This window comes from Alligator sinensis, unplaced genomic scaffold (assembly GCF_000455745.1).
Source record: "Alligator sinensis unplaced genomic scaffold, ASM45574v1 scaffold693_1, whole genome shotgun sequence".
NCBI lineage: Eukaryota > Metazoa > Chordata > Crocodylia > Alligatoridae > Alligator > Alligator sinensis.
The window spans coordinates 1,515,218-1,533,830 of record NW_005841987.1 but is presented as its reverse complement, the minus strand read 5'-3'; the positions used below and the strand labels follow the sequence as shown (position 1 = coordinate 1,533,830).

The 18,613-nt window shown below is 40.9% G+C and overlaps 1 protein-coding gene across 11 annotated transcripts in view; it reads right to left on the bottom strand.

Annotated features, from left to right (window-relative positions):
* GTDC1 (glycosyltransferase like domain containing 1) overlaps window positions 1-18,613 on the bottom strand; it is a 317,443-nt gene that overhangs the window by 175,725 nt on the left and 123,105 nt on the right. Inside the window, exon 2 of one of the 11 annotated variants that reach the window (XR_003093484.1) lies at window positions 16,718-16,761. The exons of 9 other annotated variants lie outside the window; for them this stretch is intronic. The gene's annotated coding sequence lies outside the window, so the exon portion shown is untranslated. Of the gene's footprint in view, window positions 1-5,108; window positions 5,202-16,717; window positions 16,762-18,613 lie in introns of those variants that run through there. One more of the 11 variants, XR_003093477.1, reaches the window with a different exon arrangement.

Genomic DNA, 18,613 nt, shown 5'->3' with positions numbered 1-18,613 from the left:
TCAGGTCACTAATAATAACAATAATAATAATAATAATAATCTCAAGGATATCCTGTTAAACAAGGGTTTACTCATATGGATTATGAACCTGAAGAGTAGTTACATATAAAAGTCATATACATTCCTTAATAAATCTGGCTTAATATAAAAGTTATGTTTGTATTTTATTTGAAAATAAATACACGTACTGAGCTATTTTATAATCTCCTTCCTTTTCCTTAGATTTTGGTTTCACATAGCATTATCAATGTAATTATTACATATTACATAATAGGATTTTGATTAATTAACTGTTTCTACCATAATACTTAAGCCTAAATTAACCTGAATCCATTGATTGCTTAAGTTTTTCAATTAGAAAAATTCTTGTATTTTAATCACAAATGATCAATAAAGCTGTTGGACAAATAAGTATCATAGAAATGGCATTGCAGTAGCTCAATGAATAAGTACTAAAATGAAAAAAAAATGTACCAGAACCTAGTCTTCATGAAAAACAGAGACAGATGGGGAGACAGACCTATATGATGCTACAAATAGATGACTATCTTGTAAGGATTTCAACAAATGTTGTAAGATCCAGTCAAAATTTCAAAAAGTACAGATTTGCTTAGGGTGCTGTATTTAAGTTCACCTGAAATGCATCCTACAATATAATTATGAAATATTTTCCTAATGTGATTGTTTTTAAGTATAGCAAAATTGCATTATATTCCTAAAATCATCATTATGTCAGACATTTTCAAAAGATCCTTTTGTCTGATATGCTTTTCTACTGAGGGATAATAAAAGCACAGAGGAAAAAGATTTAAGATTGTTTGTTTTAGAAACTGCCTCACTGAATTTGTCATTGAATTTCTCAAACTGTCATTTGTCAGTTCTGAAATTAAAATTAAGGGCTCTTCCCCTAGCCTTCCTATGTGCTGTATCATATCTTATAGTAAATGCCTCTTTATAATGGTCAACAAAGTGAAACACTATTGAGATTAACATACAGTACTATGCCAATTCAGTTGACTGCATCCTACCAGCTAATTGGTATCCATCACATATGCCCTATGGCAGTCTAAAAGGCATTATTTTAAGACACTGAAGAAATCAGCATACTATTATGGTTCGTAAAAAAGGCCTGAAAATCTACAGCTATTGGTTTTTTTAAGGGAAATGTTGTAGAAAAAAAGTGAAAAGCTGTGTTTTCTTTTATCCATAGTATTTAAATAAAATATACTATTTGTACCGACATAAATCGCAACAGTTAAAATCTGCCCAGTGTACAAAATACAAAAGTGCAAATCCCATTTATTTCATTGTGTACTGCAGACATACGATCAACACCCACATTTGACCCTATATGTACATTCTATGTTGTGGCTTCAAAATTTAGAAAGAAAATGGCTAGCATGCTGAATGTTTTTTTTTCCCCCTCAGTTAGAACTTCTTTGTATAATGAGTTGATGTCAAGTCTTTAAAGGTCAGCTAATTTTCTCATAGAGAGTAACCTGTATTAGATACTTGATAAGTCACCCAAGTAAATACTCCAACAGAGGAATTTATAAGTATGAACCCTTCTAACACAGACTCTACTTTGTGTGAGCAACACTCTGTATTTGTCTATGCAGATAAAACCATTAGACATATTCAGTTTATGAACTTAAAATAACAATCATTTAATAAATTGGGTCCTATAATCTGATGCTGCAGAGTGCTGAGAACCTCTATGCAGGTACTAAATCCATTAGCAATCAGAGACAGTTAATAACACAGAGTGCTGGCTACCTTGTCTGATTAGTTCCTAAATTTATGCAGCCCACAGAGGATGGAGAGTATGACTAGCAAACTTACATATAAACTTGTCCCTTGATCTGGCTTAATAAAAGGCTTCACAACATGAAAATAATGAAATTAAAATATGCTTATTAAGCATACCATTTTATAGTCATGAAATCTAATGTATGAAACAGATTGTTCATGTTACATATCAAATAAAATAACTCCAAAATATCTGCTGTTTTATTAAGGATTTTTGTTTTACGTAAGCAGATTAGAAGGCAGTATTATTTAGTATCAGCCTTTCCTAACATTGTTTTTGGTTAGTTTGTTCCTAGGAAACATTACTACATTTGAAACTAAAAATAGATGAGTATTTTTAGCTAGTTAATCACATTGAAAAAATAAAGAAAAATGTATATTAGTCGCCTTTAATTTGCAAAATATTTCTGTAGTACATTTAGTGCATATATCCTGAAAACCACTGGTATGCAACCTTAAGACTTACACAATATAAACTGCACTCCTGATGCAATTGAAGCAAAATATGTTCAAAAGATTCCAGCAACAATAGTCTTGTGACTAAATAAGAAACAGAAGCAAAACCCATGAGCCAAACAGATACCTATCGGTTTCCTTGAGCTTAATCTGATTAAAATATGGCTCTCAAAAATGTTAAATAGAGTGCCACGTCAGAGAGCAAGCATATGATAAAAATAGTTCATGACAGGAAATCATTATTAAATCAGCATTACTAGTGATCTGTTATGGAAATTTCCCTGTAATTTTTCAAGGTTTCCCCTTATGTTTTTCGTGAGTTGTCTGTTACACATTTTTTTTCAATAGTATGCAGGCTTGAGACGTAAAATAAAAATCATCACAGCAATTTTCCAACTATGCTCTGTTCATATACCATCTCAAGTATGCTATACATCATGCTGTCATTCACTGTAACAAGAAATCACATCGTATTCATAGTCAGAAAATAATCCAAAATGGACAAGTGCCATCATGGCAGAAATATGGACATATGTCATGACAGTAAAATCTTCAATTCAATTACTTTTTCATAATGAAAGCATCTTTAATGGCTGTTATAGTTTTAAAAAACAAGCTCCTATGAAAAGCTGTTGAAATAAAAATTACATATCGGTAATAATAATTTCAGTCAAACAGCCAAATTTACAAAAATAAAACTTTTCATTACATAATATCACATAACATTGTGCTTCATTACATAATATCAACATTGTTCATAAAAAGCTTAGCAAAATAAAATAAAATTCTCCACATATGTCAAGTAACAAAAACAGTATTATTATGCTTATAGTTATAAACATTTCTGCGTTACTGTGTCCATAGAGAGGATATTTCCTAAAATGCCAACCAAGCTCTCACCATCTTTTATTTCATCTTTTATTTAACTACAAAACTGAGAAAGGTTATTTTTTCTTTAAATGATAAATAATGTTATAAGGCATTAATTTACAAGGTTAACTCAAATTAATAAAGAATACCTTAGCATATGCACAAGATTTAACCAGCTTTTACAACCACCCCCAAAAATATCGTTTTCTTTTTTAAAAGTAATTTCTATGGATAAAAATACTGTCAATCAAATTAGATCTCTTTTCACTGAACCCCCCCCCCCCACCCCTCTCTCCTTAGAGCTCCTTTCCCCCCCCCCCCCCCCCCCCCCCCATTTAATCTGTAATGGTGATTCAAGCTTCCCTGAAGAAAAGTCCTGACTATTAGTGGCTTTACAACACAAGGTCACACACTGTCTTCCCTCTTGTCTCGTTTTCGCTCTCCAAAGGCAACCAAGTTCACTGAGTAACTTCCCTAGAAATGTGAACTATTACTCAAAGGCTGGCAACTTCTTTGATGCTAATGCAAACCCATGACTATGAATTATTTGCCACTGGCACATCGTGAGACAGACACATGATACTAGGCGGATGGGAACAAAGTGCCTCAGTTTTAAATACAAAAATACGTAAACAGTTCTCAGAGGTACTCCTGGCCCAGCTGAACTAAAACTACTACATATGCAAAATGCTGATGTGACAATGCATCACAGTCATTAAGACCTCTTTCACCATATGTTCATGCAACTGTTTCCTGAGACTCACTCAGAGACCTGTCCTAGGTGACAACACAATTGTCCCACAGGAGACAGTTATCAAGGTAGATCTTAGAGGTACACCAGTACATTGGTCCATATTTTATTGGCACCGATAAAAGGAAAATTGACATTATCAGTAACTGGCTTTTTTTGGCCAATGTGGACAATAATGTCACAGATAAATGCTGTGTGCATGTACGTGTCCAGGAGTGCAGGCTGTCAGTGCACAGAGCAACGTCTGGCTGGTAAGTCTGCAGGGAGGAAAGGGCATAGGGGAGGGAAGGGGCATGTTGGGGCAGATTAAGGCCCCCATAGTGAAGAAGGAAATGAGGCTGGGGCTGGGGCAGGGGAAGGTGCTGCCCAGCAGGACTGGGGCAGGGTGTGGGACAGAGCCATGGGTGGCTTGTTCAGGTGCGCCAGGGGGCAGCTCCCACCACTGTGTGCACCCCCAGGGGAAGCATGGGGAGCATGTGTCCCCCGGATCTGTACACAGAACAATGGCAGGCTGCCCACTGCGGCCTGTTCTTGGTGGTGGGGCTGGGCTGGGGCTGCACTCAGGGAAGGCAGGGAGGGGGGCTACAGTGTGGCTAGAGAAGATTTGGGGGGGTTGTAGCCCATGCTGTAACGCCCCACCCCAGTGCCTCTGCCACCTGCCCTGCCCGCCCTGAATGCAGCCCCGGCCCAGCCCCCTGCCAGGAAGAGGCTGCAGTGGGCAGTCTGCCCTTGCCCCGCGCACAAATCCAGGGAGCACATGCCCCACCATGCCTCCCCTGGGGGGCAGCCCCCCCACACTCTTTGGACCAGTGACCCGTGGCTCAATCCCGTGCCCTACTCCATGCTGCCCTGGCTGGGCAGTGCCTGCCCCTGCCCCACTCCCTCCCTCACCATGGGGGCCTCAATCTGCTGCCCCCCATGCCCCTTCCCCCCACAGACTTACTGGCCGGATGCTGCTCTCCAAGTTGCCAGGCAGTATATCAGCAGTTTGACATAGTGACCAATATGGCTTGCTAATAATCAGCTATCAGTATCGGCCAAAAAAATCTTAAGCAGTACACCCCCAGTAGATTTAATTGAACAACTATTCCAACTACATAGGTGTCTAAGGCCTACTCCAGAGATGCTAAATATCCCTTTAGTTTCCAAGAGTATGCATGGTTAGGAAGGCATATATATCCTATTTCTTCACATACCACTCATTCCCAAATAAGATACGCACCTTGTTTTTAGAGGAAAAGGGAACAGATTCTTCCAGTCATGGCTTAGAGCTGATCTTTCCATGAAGGCACTGTACTACAAGATGGCTGTCAGTTTTTATCTCCTTGCTAGCAAGAAAGAGGGGGCACAGTCAAACTGGCACCAGTTTTTTGGCAATTTTTATCTTATAAAAAGAATATGGGATAAGGGATATAGGATTGGCATGTACCTCAGTTCTACGCATCCCCTATATCTTTGCTATGAAATAAAACTTGCCAAAAACTATTGCCAATTTGAAAGCATCTGTGAAAAGGGGAGAACAGCATCCCTTCCCTCCTGGCAGGGAGCGAGAAACCGTCCGCCATCTTGTAACACAGTATCTTTATGCTTCTATGCTTCCATGGAGTGAAGCCCTGTTAAAGAAAATCACTTTCTCTGCACCCGAATTTTGAAGGACTTATTTTTGGGAAAAATAAGTGTGGTACATGAGTAAAAATAATATAATTCTTCCTATTAATATGCTTCTAGCATTAAGCAATGACTATCAAATATACAATTAAGAAACTTCCAGCTTTGCTATATTTACCTTTCCTTTGCAGAACAGAAGAAAAATATGCTACAATGCCAAGGTTCAAAATATCCAAACCTATTCTACATAAATGCATGAGTGAAAAAAGGCTGAATATTCTCTCCTTATACAGAAAATACCTATCTGCTAGTAAATTCCAAGACCCCCTTTCTACAACGGTACTGAAAACTCACCTCTCAGCCTAACTGCACATTCAATCCTCAGGAAAGAAAAAGCTGCTAAAACACAAAAATATAAAGAAGGGTGGGAAGGGGACTCACAAAGCTGAGATACAGTCATCTAGAAAAGCTTCCAAGCTGATGAAACTGATCAAAATTTTCTAAATACTCTCAAGAAGGGGTGCACTATAAAGCAGTGGTGCAGCCAAGAGGCATGTGGTGTCCAATCCTGGGGCCCATGGCAGTCTCCGTTAGTGTAGACCATGGGGTATGAGGCTCCCAGCTGCTTAGAAGTTGGGCAGCCCTGCTCTAAAGAATACCTTGCAAGAGAGCATCTATCCCCAGAAGCATCAACAGTATTTCTGTTCAAAATACTTCTGCCCTTAAAGAGTACACTGGGCAAATTAGTAGCTCCCTCTGCTTCTTCAGATTAATTTCCCAAACCTTATCTATCTGTTTTCAAGAAATACTGTGTACAATTTCACCCCAATTAAGGAACAGTTTCTGCTATAAAGGTGTCACTACCAAGAGCCAAGTTAGTCCTACTTCCTTGGCCCTACTACCACCACAGTTTTATATGGGGAGGATCCACAGCTGGGAATGTGGCAGCATTTTCAGGGCCAGGGAAGAGTTAACCTGGCTCTTGGTCGGGACATCTATCTTGCAGCAGTGTCCTGCCCTGCACTCTGCTCTGGTCAGAAGCTTGAGCCCCATCATTATTCTAGTGCTTTCCTTTACCGAGTGCCTGGAGATTGTGTGGCGCGCACACAACAACTGCCACTACCATTTGCTGCCATGCATACCACAGGTTGGCCACCCCTCTCATACAGGGTACAAGCACTTGAATCCCAGACTGTATCCTGTTTCCAGAATCTACTACTACCTTCCTAAATTAAAAGAATAAGGATACATTAATGAGGTAAGAATTATGGCACTTTAGCATCATCATCTAGTTCATAGATGATCATCTATGATGATCATAGATGAACATCATCTAGTTCAAGAATATACTAGTACACAGAACCTCTTGGTTACTATTCTTTCAGTGAGAGGAAACTGGACCTTTAAAAATGAGTTCAGTGTCAAATATTTGTATGTATGTTTCAAGTCCAAATGATTTAATTTTCATCCATGAGAGCGGTGTGCCTAACCATGCTTATGTCCTGGACTTATAATATGCTACAGTTGCCCAACTGCAAGCTCATAAAAATGAAGCAACTAAAGAAAACTGATGGAAAGAAGTTTCCATCATTCTCTGAAGTTCACTTGCATTGGGAATATGCAGTTTGAAGTTGTTCATATAGAATAGATGTAAGAATTTGGGATGTCTACCATAGTTGGCATGGAATTTTGCTGCATGGTGCTCAGTGAGTTGAACAAAAACCCAAGAGACACAGATAATCTCCTTCCAAGATTCCCTTCTAAATTAGGACTGGCTCTGTATCGTATTTTTGGCTCTAGTTATTCATAGGTGATCAAACGGATTGGATTTCTATCACTCAGGAAGAGTTATTTAAAATTTCATTTGTATAACCTAAGCACTCTGAAGCGCCAAAAGTAAGGGACTAAATCACATACAACTAAGAGGTTCCTTCATTTTTTACTTATCTGATTTGAGGTTACATTTTCAATCAAGTGCCCTGCTTGCAAGTGACCTACTTGCTGACATTTTTTCCAGTGTCCAGATATTGTTAGCGGTAAAGTGATGATTCAACTTTTTACCTGTGAAGCCTTTACTGGCAGAAGGTAGCACATTATAGGCCTGAGATCCTTTGGATTGCTTATTTTTTACAATTTCAGCTTCATACATGTGATCCCTTCCATCTCTCATTTTGGTACCTCTTTTTCCTTTTCAGATCTACTTGGCAATACTGTGCCAGCATATGATGCATGTGCTTCCCTCAGTGGTTGTGAACCAGACTTTCCAATTTCAGTTTTGCAATAATTCAGTGACATCCTTCTCAGTTATTTTATTAATAACATTGGTATCAAAGACAACAACTTAACCCAAATTCACCAGGTTGTTTTATGACAGTGACTACAGACCAGACATAATTCAAGTGACATACAAACAGCCATTTTGACCAATTCAAATCCTTTCACTGCATAAATGGGTCTCATAAACTTTGATTTCCATAAACCCTTCTAGAGCCACCATGTCATCTGTCTCCATTTTACTCTTTGCAAATGGATACAATGCAGGGGCAAATATTAGCTCTTAGAACTCACAGGAGTGTGTATATATGTATTTATACACACTTATAAGCAGGTCAGGGATATCGTCTGCATGATCAGAGGGCAAGAGAATAGGTCTTATGAAGAGAGGCTGAGAGCCATGGGACTCTGCAGTCTGGAAAAGCACAGGCTCAGAGGGGACCTGTTGGCTGCTTGTAAGTACATAAGGGGTGTACATCAGGATCTGGGAGAACGTCTGTTCACCAGAGCACCCCAAGGAAAAACAAGGACCAATGGTCATAAACTCCTGCAAGACCGTTTTAGGCTGGACATAAGAAAAAATTTCTTTACGGTCCGAGTCTCCAAGACCTGGAATAGATTCCCTCCAGAAGTGGTGCAGGCACTTACTCTGGACTCATTCAAGAAATGCTTGGATGCTTATCTTTCTGGGATCCTTTGACCCTAACTGACTTCCTGCCCCTGGGGCAGAGGGCTGGACTTGATGATCTTCCAAGGTCCCTTCCAGCCCTAACATCTATGAAATCTATGAAATCCACTGCTGAAAGCCAAACAAATGCATTGTCTACTTCCCCCCAGATGGGCATATAAACAAGACTCTGAAAGACAACCAAGCATTCCATTATGTAGCAGTAAAAGGAAAACAGCGATTTATACAGTGAAATCTTCAATGTATTACAGGAAGGAGTTGCATGCAGAAAGACCCCTAAGAGGAATCCTTTTTCTTAGGCAGCTGAGAAACATGCCCCAATATTTTGTCCTCCAAGTCTCATTCCTTCTAGTTTATTTATAGACTAAGAATAAGCTATAGCCAGGTATTCCTTATAATACCTGACCAGCCATACCTCCATAATAGGTAAGAGTCCTAGAGAAAACTATGCTGGGATTCAGGGAAAGAATTCAAATGTGCAAATGCACTGATCTTTTAATATACAAGCAAACAAACAAACCCAGAATTGCCAAGCTTACACGTGTGCAATGTCTTCTCATGGAAGACCACCCGCTCTACCACATCAAGCAATATTTTACTTTGTAGTAATTTTCTGGGGCCATTATTAAGAAAAATACAGAAGAGTTCCTTCCAAAGAAACATAATCAGTCACCATATCTTCCAACCCTTCTATTCAGAGATTCCTCAATGTATACAGTGATGTTGGAATGCTCTAGTATGTCAGCATTTTTAAGAGCTGGCAAACATTCACCTATCCAGTAGAAGCTATAGTATAAACACTCTACTGATGAGCCCTTCTAAAGCACCCTAATTTCCCTGGCATTCACCGTAATATTCATTATCTTTCTGTGCCTCTCATTTTCAGACCTCAGGTTTGATGGATAATTCTTTTACACACATCTTTTTAACAGCTTAGTCTTCTGGGAAAAACTAGTTTTTTCTCCTTTCTCTTGTCTTGCACTGTTACCAGGTTGTTACTTCTGTAATCAGAAGTCTGACATTCTTAATACTTTGAGATGAGATGCCAACTACTCACTCCAGAACTTCCTGAATTTCCCAGATTGGAGTTGCAAAAAGCTTTGAACACTGAGTGATCAGGTGGATCACTCCATGTTTCTGAAGTCAAACACAAGACAGCCAGTTCTTACTGTTGTAGCACTTTGGTTTTGTATTGTCTATTAAAATGTGATGCTAGGATGCCAAGACAGAGTTCACAAACAACCAAAGACCCTGCGAAAACCAGATAATTAATCCCTATGGAATTTGAAATATAGAAAACTGAAGTAAAGAGTGGTAACTATTCCATTCCAGGCTGAAAAGCTGGAAGAAAAGCTTTAGGTATCATCAAAATCTAGTTTTGATGCAACATCAAAAGCTAATCCTTTACCTAAAGCTAAGCCAGGTCTTCACCAAGTAGAATTTAATTTTTTTTAAAAGTTCAGATAAAAGTAATAATGATAATCAAAATACTTTAAACCATTATAAGGCACAAGTTGTAATGACATTACCGAAGAAGTTTTTCAGTCATTCTATTTGATAGTATTAATAAAAATGTAAGCTATAAAGATTTAAAAAAAATAATACGTTATCTCACTGTAACCTATTATATTTAAGTCAATTTGAAGAATATTAAAGAATAATTTTGAACAATACTTTGCAATAACAGACATGATAACTTCCAGATACTGCATTTTAGAAGTCAATTCAAAATAAGTTAGTAGAAAAGTAGGGGTGTTGTATTTAAAGATCCATTAACAAAATTCTGATTACAGACGCAACAATCTGGCTAATTAGTTTTCCTAATTAGAAGAATGCTCTAACCTTTTTAATAAGTCTTGATGTGGACAGAATGTTCCATATTGGTTATCCATCTGAAGAAAAACTAAACAAATATTTCTGAAGTACAGCTAATAGAATTACTATGGTTTTGATTTTGTGGTCAAAAAGCCACTTACATGGCCTAGTGCTTCCCCTTGAGAATTTTCAACAATATGAAACATTCTACCTTAACCAACAATGATTCACCTTGTGATCAACTTCATAATAACAGAGGACTTCTGCTTAGAATTTTATAGACAAAATTCAGAAATATTACGAGCAGGTAAATTCAGAAATATTACAATATTACAAGCATGAATTAATGGAGTTAAAATTCTAAGTTCCATAATACATGTTCAGAAGAAAAAAACCCAAACGTCCAGAAGAAAAAAACCTAAAATATACTGTGTAATGGTGCACTGAAAATAGGAGTGCAAAGGGGGATAATAGGAGTGCAAATACCATAGTAATACTGTACCAAACTAGGGTAGCTAAGTACCTAAGAATTTTCCTCTGTTGTGGAAGCACTGTTTTCTTGCCTTCCTTTTCAACAATAACTTAAGCTTCAATGTCTAAGCAAACCAACTAACAATAATTATATGTCTTGATCTTATCTTGACTTACAAAGGAGCATTCCAATATTGTTGTACATCAGGTATGGGACTCAAATTCTCTATGTTGAAAGATATCCAGATACACAGGTCCATCAGATGTGATGGGTTTGAAAAAATGAAATTTGCAGCCTTCCAAACTGTAAGGAGTCTGTTGAGCTCATACATTTCAATGGATTAAATACTCTAACAGGCCTTTTTACAAGGGAATACAACAAAACCCTCCCACTTATTCTTCAGCTAAACTGGTATTCTCACTCTCTTGAATGTTGATATGCAGTTTCCACCAGTGCACTTAAATGCGCCAATTTTGCTGACAACAAGTTTTCTGAAAGCATACAGCAGTAATTCTCACCCAAGTGTCATGGCACCCTGGGGTATTGTGAGATACTGTTAAGGGTGCTGTGGGGTGCCACGTAATATTAGCATTGTTAGGCGTGCAAACACCTAAACAATTCGCAGGATCAACCCAGAGGTTCCAATTAGGAACCGAGGGCTAAAAGCATTCTGTTATATTATGGTCTTTCTGAGTTCTTAGCAAAAAAATAATTGCTCCATTATTTTTCTATAGTAAAAAAAACTAATGAAAATAAGAACTGGCATTTTCTGAGGAGTGCCTTGAGTCTATAAATGTTGAGAACCACTGACACAGAGAAAGATGTTACATCTGTCCCACTGATTTAAAGTGTTATTCACATATAATCAAATACTAAAAAAAAATTAGAGCTCCCTGTGATTTAAACCTTGATCTATATACCGTTATTGGAAAACCCCTGTTAATTTGGTTAAGATCACATTCCAGATATAGATTTAATTCAGTTACCTAAACCATAATAAGAAAATACATAAAGCAGGGGTGGGCAAAATACACCATGGGCCAGATGCAGCCCACCAGGCACTTTCATCCAGCACATGGTGCTCACCATTAACTTTACCACAAAGTTCTGTCCACAAAGGCGGTAGTGAGGTGCCCCCCCCCCCCCCAACATACTGTATTGCAGGGATTCTCAAACTTTTTGATACAGCGACAAGGGGGTTGCAAACTTCTCTTCCCTCCCTACAAGTGGTGGCACAGGAGACGGGGCCGCCGCCACCATCGAGCACTCTGTGCCACCACTGCGCACCACTTCCCCACACCCGAGTCTAGCTGGCCGGCCAGCCGCTGGGGACCCCCTGCCCCCCATTTGTCAACTGGCCGAACTTGGGTGCGAGGAAGTGGAGCGCAGCACACAGTGGCAGCATGGAGTGTTCAATGGTGGCGGCAGCCCCACCCCCACACCACCGCTTTTAGGGAGGGAAGAGAATTTGCAACACCCTTTTGAGTTGCTTGCGACTCCCAGGGGGCCGTGACCCACAGTTTGAGAACCCCTGCCCTATTGCAACTCACTGTCACCCATGTGGACAGAAGGACCCGGCCTAGCCAGCATGCAGCTTCCAGATGGGGCTGCTGCTGCCACTGCTGCAGCCACCAGGGGACCTACTCAGCTTCCCTGGCATCCCACTCACTCTGGGTATCAGGTAGTGAAGCAGCAGGGACAGGAGCTGCAGCTAGGTGGGGGCAGGGAGCATGGGGTGGGGTCTGGGGCTCGTGGCAGTATGGAGCCCACACCAAGGGGGACTGACAGCAGTGCAGAACTTGGGTGGGCATGGTGTTGTTGTGAGGGAGATGGGGTGGTATCAAGACCCTCCCCATCTCCCCAATGGTGCACAGCCCTGCATGCAGCAGCAGCACCAGGCAAGGGTGCTCAGGGCACTCATGCCTGGTGCAGGCACTGACACCCAGTGCCACATGGCTCCTGCCAGTGCTTTACATGGTGGAAAGGAGTGCAGCTCTCACCCGACCATCTCTATAGCAGGGGTTCCCTGCCACACACAAAGAGCCCTCACACTCGCACACCACTGGAGGGAAGCTCCACATGTTGGAGCTGGCTTCCTTTGCTGCCCCTGACACACAGGTCCCAGGACTGCGCAAGGAAGCAGGGGCCGTGGATCCTTCCAGCGGAGTCCTGGAACCTGCACAACAGGGACGCAGTGGCGTGCAAGTATAGGAGCTGCCTGTGCGTGGCAGGGAACCCCCGTAATAGAGGTGACCCAGTGGGGGCTGTGCTCCTCGCCACAATGTCCAGCGCCAGCTGCAGCCGTGCACCACTGGGCACCAGTGCCTGCATTAGACATGAATCCCCAAAGCACCGCCACCTGCTGCTGCTGCTGCCACTGCCTGCAAGGCTGTGCGCCATGGGGGAAGAGTGGGGGTGGTTCCCACACTCCCCCACCCACCCTCATACCCCACAAACACCACATACCTACACCCTGTCCCCACAACCCTCCCCACATATACACACACTCCCAGCTTACCCCCCACACCCCACCATACCCCCCACACCCCCAAACACTCCCCCCACACAATATACAAGATTTAAGACTTTCTTTTTCAGTTACTATGCAGTCACCTCTACACTATGCAAACACAAATCATGACAAAAATATTTTTTTGTAATAAAATTAAAATATGTATAATAAGTGTTTGACTTTTAGTGTATGATTTGATTTTTTCCTGTTTCTAAGATGGCAACCCCCTACCGGAAAGGAGTATTTCTGGGAGGCAAGGGGAAGGACTTCCAGTAGCAAAGGTCAGTGGTTAAGGACGGGACTTCCAGTACCAAGATGGAGACCAGGGGGGTGGGGAAACTGTCAAGGGGCAGGGCTAACCATGCAGCCCTTGAAACTCACAAACCTAATTAAGCAGCCCTCCATCTGAAATAATTGCTCGCCCCGACAAAGGAATGTGTGTATACTGCAAATATCTTCATATTTATCAGACCCAAAAACTCTATTTCGACACGAAACATCAATGTCCTTTTATCCAGCTATTTCTGTTCAAAGCCATGAACATTTTTTTTAATATGAATGTAAATATATTTTTTTAAATAACAGTGGAAATATACCTCGCTAATAATACTACTGGAGCACATTCATTTATATACATTTTTAATCTTTATATTGATCTTCAAAATTAAGTGTTCTGAAGCCCCATGTGAAGACAGATTTGAGAAAACAACTTCTTTCATCTATTATACTGTCCCACTCTACCACCTGGATGTAATGCAAGTATGACATAGCTGTACATGCAAATGAGTTAGTATGTTAACATACTTAATATATAATTAATAACAACTATTATTAACATAAATGATAGAAAATGTCCTCTCTGTAACTATTAAGCCTTACATAAAAAATTAGGGGTATTTTGCTTATCAGCAGTAGGAAAGAACCCAACAGGCATAAATACCTTTAAAAATATTAAATTTAAGTCACCAGTACTTCATCAAACTTCAGCTAAGTCTCATGGCCTAACAGTCTGACCTCTGTACAGTAGTTTCTAATTACTCATACTACTTCCTCGATCACAAGTTTCCACTAAAACTCAGCACTCCTTTGAAGAGGTTATATGTCTGTGCCTACATCACTGAATAGGTTTCCAGTACTCTAATGCCATGGCAACTTTGAAGCATGGTCACAAACTCTTGCCAAAAAGATACTCCAAGACCAACCCCACTTCACAAGAATGTGTGTCACTCTAGCCCTATCATAATTCTATGGTCTTGGGCTAAAATCAGCTATATATACTTTAGATCAAGTTTCTATAATTGGAATACTCTCAGCTGGATCTCTTAAGATTGGCATGCTGGAGACAACAAGAGTGAACCCTAAACACAGAGAAGCAATCAAGAGTAGTTTTATCAACCAAACCTGCCTAATTAAAATGTATCAGAGCATTAGTAACAGTAACAGTAGAGAGAAGCCACAAAGGTTAAACCTAACAGGTACAATAAATTCCTAGGTAAGGTGCAAAAATAGGTGAGAATGCCTTATTTGTAACCAGGGTAACTCAGGGATACATAGAATAAAAAAGTTGCATAAGAACACTCAATGTTAAAACTGACCCACTGGCATCCCTGGCAAAACTCCCATTAACCTCAAGGAGATCAGGATTTCTCAATTCCAGTCCTCTAAAACCCCCCTTTTCCTTAACCCCATCAAAACAGATGACAAAAGACAAAGTCTCCAATTAATATGGATGTAACAATTCAGGGCTAATTTTGTCTTAAAAAATTCTATGCTAGAAAAAATATTGTGGGGTTTGATTCAAAAGGAAATTATTAGGAAATGGCAGCCTAGAGTATGTACCAGAAGTCCAGTGAACTCTAAAATCCTTTAAGTGTGACAGGGAGAAGTCAGACTGTACATGGAAATTAATGATCACGTAAATTAGCCCTCTGCTTCCTGTATCCTCACTGTTCTTGATCCATTTATTAGCCTCCCCATACCAACCCTAACCTGCAGGAATCAAGATGCATAATAGAAGGAGAATAGGTCTAAAGTGCAAATTCCAGGTTAGCAATGGTTGTAAGGACAGAAGTTATGGTTGGCATTTAAAAGTATGGCGTAATGCATTTCCTTCAGAAATAAAATCTAATTTCAGCAAGCTTGTGACTGTACTAACACAGCATAACTTCAACAGACAAAGTCCTCCTGCAAAGTATGAAGCCTTTTGTTGTAAAAAGAAAACTTCTCTTCTATAGTTTACCTTGAAATTCATCTCTTCTTTGCACATAATTTTAGTATCTTTAACATCATTTATCTGAATGTATATGGCAGATAAAACTTTTAGCTGTTATGTTTTTAATAAAATTGATTACCAGGAATTTCTGCATATGCACAGTTTAAAATAATTCTACTCCTCAGGGTTTAAACATAGAGATGTCGTTATGCATGATAACTGTTTCATGTTAGTGAGTTACAACTACTCTGTCACAAGTAGGAAATGCATTTGCTCACAAAAGCCAAAGGCACTGTCAAACCTGCAGCAATCTTAGAACAGTAGAAAAATGCCTGAAACCTAGCTTCTACTACATAACGGTTCCATTTATCATTCTTAAATTCCATCTTTAATTAAAAATGGGATATTCTTTTACATAAATAAAAAATTGGAGATGTTCTCAGATTACTCCTTTTTTATTCTGCCTGGTATGATATACATAGAATTATATGCATAGAAGAATTATTCAATTCAGTATTGTTACCTCACTACATTTATTCTAAGAAGGCGGCTTTTAACCATGTTTCAAATAGATAAACATCTTTATTAAACACAAACCTGTTATTAAGTTTAAAAGAAATATGGTTATGGTGCTAAGAGGAAATATAAGATAACAACCCTTATAGCAGAAATATCACTTAACCCCACACAAATAAATGTTGAAACAACTGCTTTTCTACTGATTGAGCCTGATTTTCCCCACACAGAGTGATAAATCACCATTTTAAACACTGCAAAATGGTTACATTGATGTAAAATTGGTATAAGTGAGAGGAGCATTAGGCCCACTGTGGATATATCTTTCATCCTAATAATTATTACAAATGATGCTTATAATAGGTCTAAATTTCTTCTAGTAACTCTGCTGCAGAATGGAACTCATGCATTTGTTTATGGTGTCATGCCCACTGCTGTTCCCTTTATTCTCTCTTCCAGTTGCTATTAGACTGGGATATAAACTTCAACAGGCAAAGTGTAAAATGGAGATTAACAGAGATAAGAGGAAATCTGAAGAACAAATAGCCAAAGATATAAAGATAAATAATAAGAAATTCTTTAAGTGCATCTGAAATAGGAAGCCCTCATTAGAGCCACTGGGTCCGCTAGACCACCAGTGTAAAGTGGGCAATCAAAGGGAATAAGGAGAGTGCAGAAAACCTAAATGATTCCTTTGCAAAGATCTTCATTATAGAGAATGAAGAAATACCTACCCTGGGGTTGCTTTTTACAGGTACTGAAGATGAGGTACGATCAGCTATAAAGAAGATAAAGTCAAACTGGTGAATATAATTTATAATTTCAAAGTCTTTTAATAAAGTTACTTAGAGAAAGGTATTAAATATGAAAATAGTAGGTATAACCTTCAAGATATGCGATTCGGCTAAAATATACAAGCTTAGCATGGTTGAATCTGGTTTGTATGTCAATGTGAAATACTGAACAAGAAAAGTGGTATTAGTATTATAAGGCGGTACTCTTTTTACAGAGCCAGTGTTAAAGCAATATAACAGCATAATGTTAAGTGACACTGCCCTGTTTGGAACACTGCGTTCTGAAAGAAACGTAAATTTAAAGCCCTGACCAGTTGTGGTCAGGAGCCCTTCCTGCTTTTCGACAAAGAAACATTACCCACAGCATCCTAACCAAATTCTAATTGGGATAAAGTACACTCTATACATTTACATTGCCTCTATCACTGTAACCAAATACACCATTCTTTACTACTTTTGCAGACTTGCTATGTTCTGCCCAAGAGCTGCTGCTTTCCATTTTGGAGGTAACTACACTTCAGAGGGGTCGGCGAAGTCACACAATAAAACATACATAAGAAAAATTTGATCATGTGGTATGGCAAAAAATTTGTTTAGGGCAGCTTTATTACTGATGCTTAGTGAATCTACAATGAATTATGCAGGTCATTCCAAATGAATGTCAATTCTATACCAAGTCACCATATATTTTACAGGAAAGTGACATGGTTTTTAAATTTGTTTTGGTATTTGTTCTGTATCTATCTGTTCTAAAACCAGATATGTAAGTTACTATGGGCGTGTCCAGACGAGTGTGCACATGCCTCTTGCCCCGCCTCAAACCCCTTTGAGGCGGGGCAAGAGGTACGTGCAGGAACAAAAAAATGTTCCCGGCGCTGCAAACTTGCAAGGCCTGGAGAAATTTAGACCCCTGGATATCCAGGAGTCTAAAAAAAATTAAACAAAAAAAAGCAGGGCAGGGCACGGTCCTGGACCATGCCCTGAGGCAACCAGAGGCTGGGTCCTCCAGGGAGATCCTCTGGCTACCAGAGCATCTCCATGGTTGGCCCCTCACCCTGGTGCTGAAACAGGTGGCGGGTGGGGCTGTGTGTTCAGCACCAGGGCTCCACTGCCAGTGAGTAAGGGGTTGGAGGCAGGCTGGAGGAGGAGGGAGGGGACCACGGAGATGGACCCCCAGTAGCCCCGCCCGCTCCCTCAGCTCCTCTGATCCCTGCCCTTCCCGGCCCCTCCCCCTGCCAGCCCCTCCCTCCGCTAGCCCTCCAGACCCCCCCAATCCCTGCCCAGGCAGGTCCTGCAGCCCTCAGGGCCCCTGTGCCACCTCGCATCCTGGGCCCAGCCAGGTCCTGCCACCAAGCTCCCAGCCGAGTCAGGCGGCAGAGGGACCCCAGGGCCGGCAGGACCCAGCTGGGCCTGGCATGTGGTCCCTGCATGCTGCACTGGGTCCTGCCACCAAGGGCCCAGCCCAACCAGGCAGGAAAGGGCAGCAGGTCCTGCCACCAAGGGCCCGGCCCAGCAGCAGAGAAGCCCCAGGACCCGGCTAGGCCCAGCCCGCCGGGACTGCGTGCCATGCCAGGTCCTGCCACCTTGGCTCAGAGGGCCCCACTCCCACTGCTGCTGCTAAAGGAAAGTTATGGGCCCTGGGAGGGGGGGCTGGGGCCCTCCAGGGGGAGCTGGGAGCCTGGGCAGGGGGACTGTTGCCCTCCGAGGTGCCTGGGACCCTGGGCAGGTGGGCTGTGGCCCTCCAGGGGGAGCTGGGACCCTGGGCAGGGGGGCCTGGGCTGTCCAGGGGCTGGAACCCTGGATGGCAGGGCTGGAGCTCTGTGGGGGATAGGGACT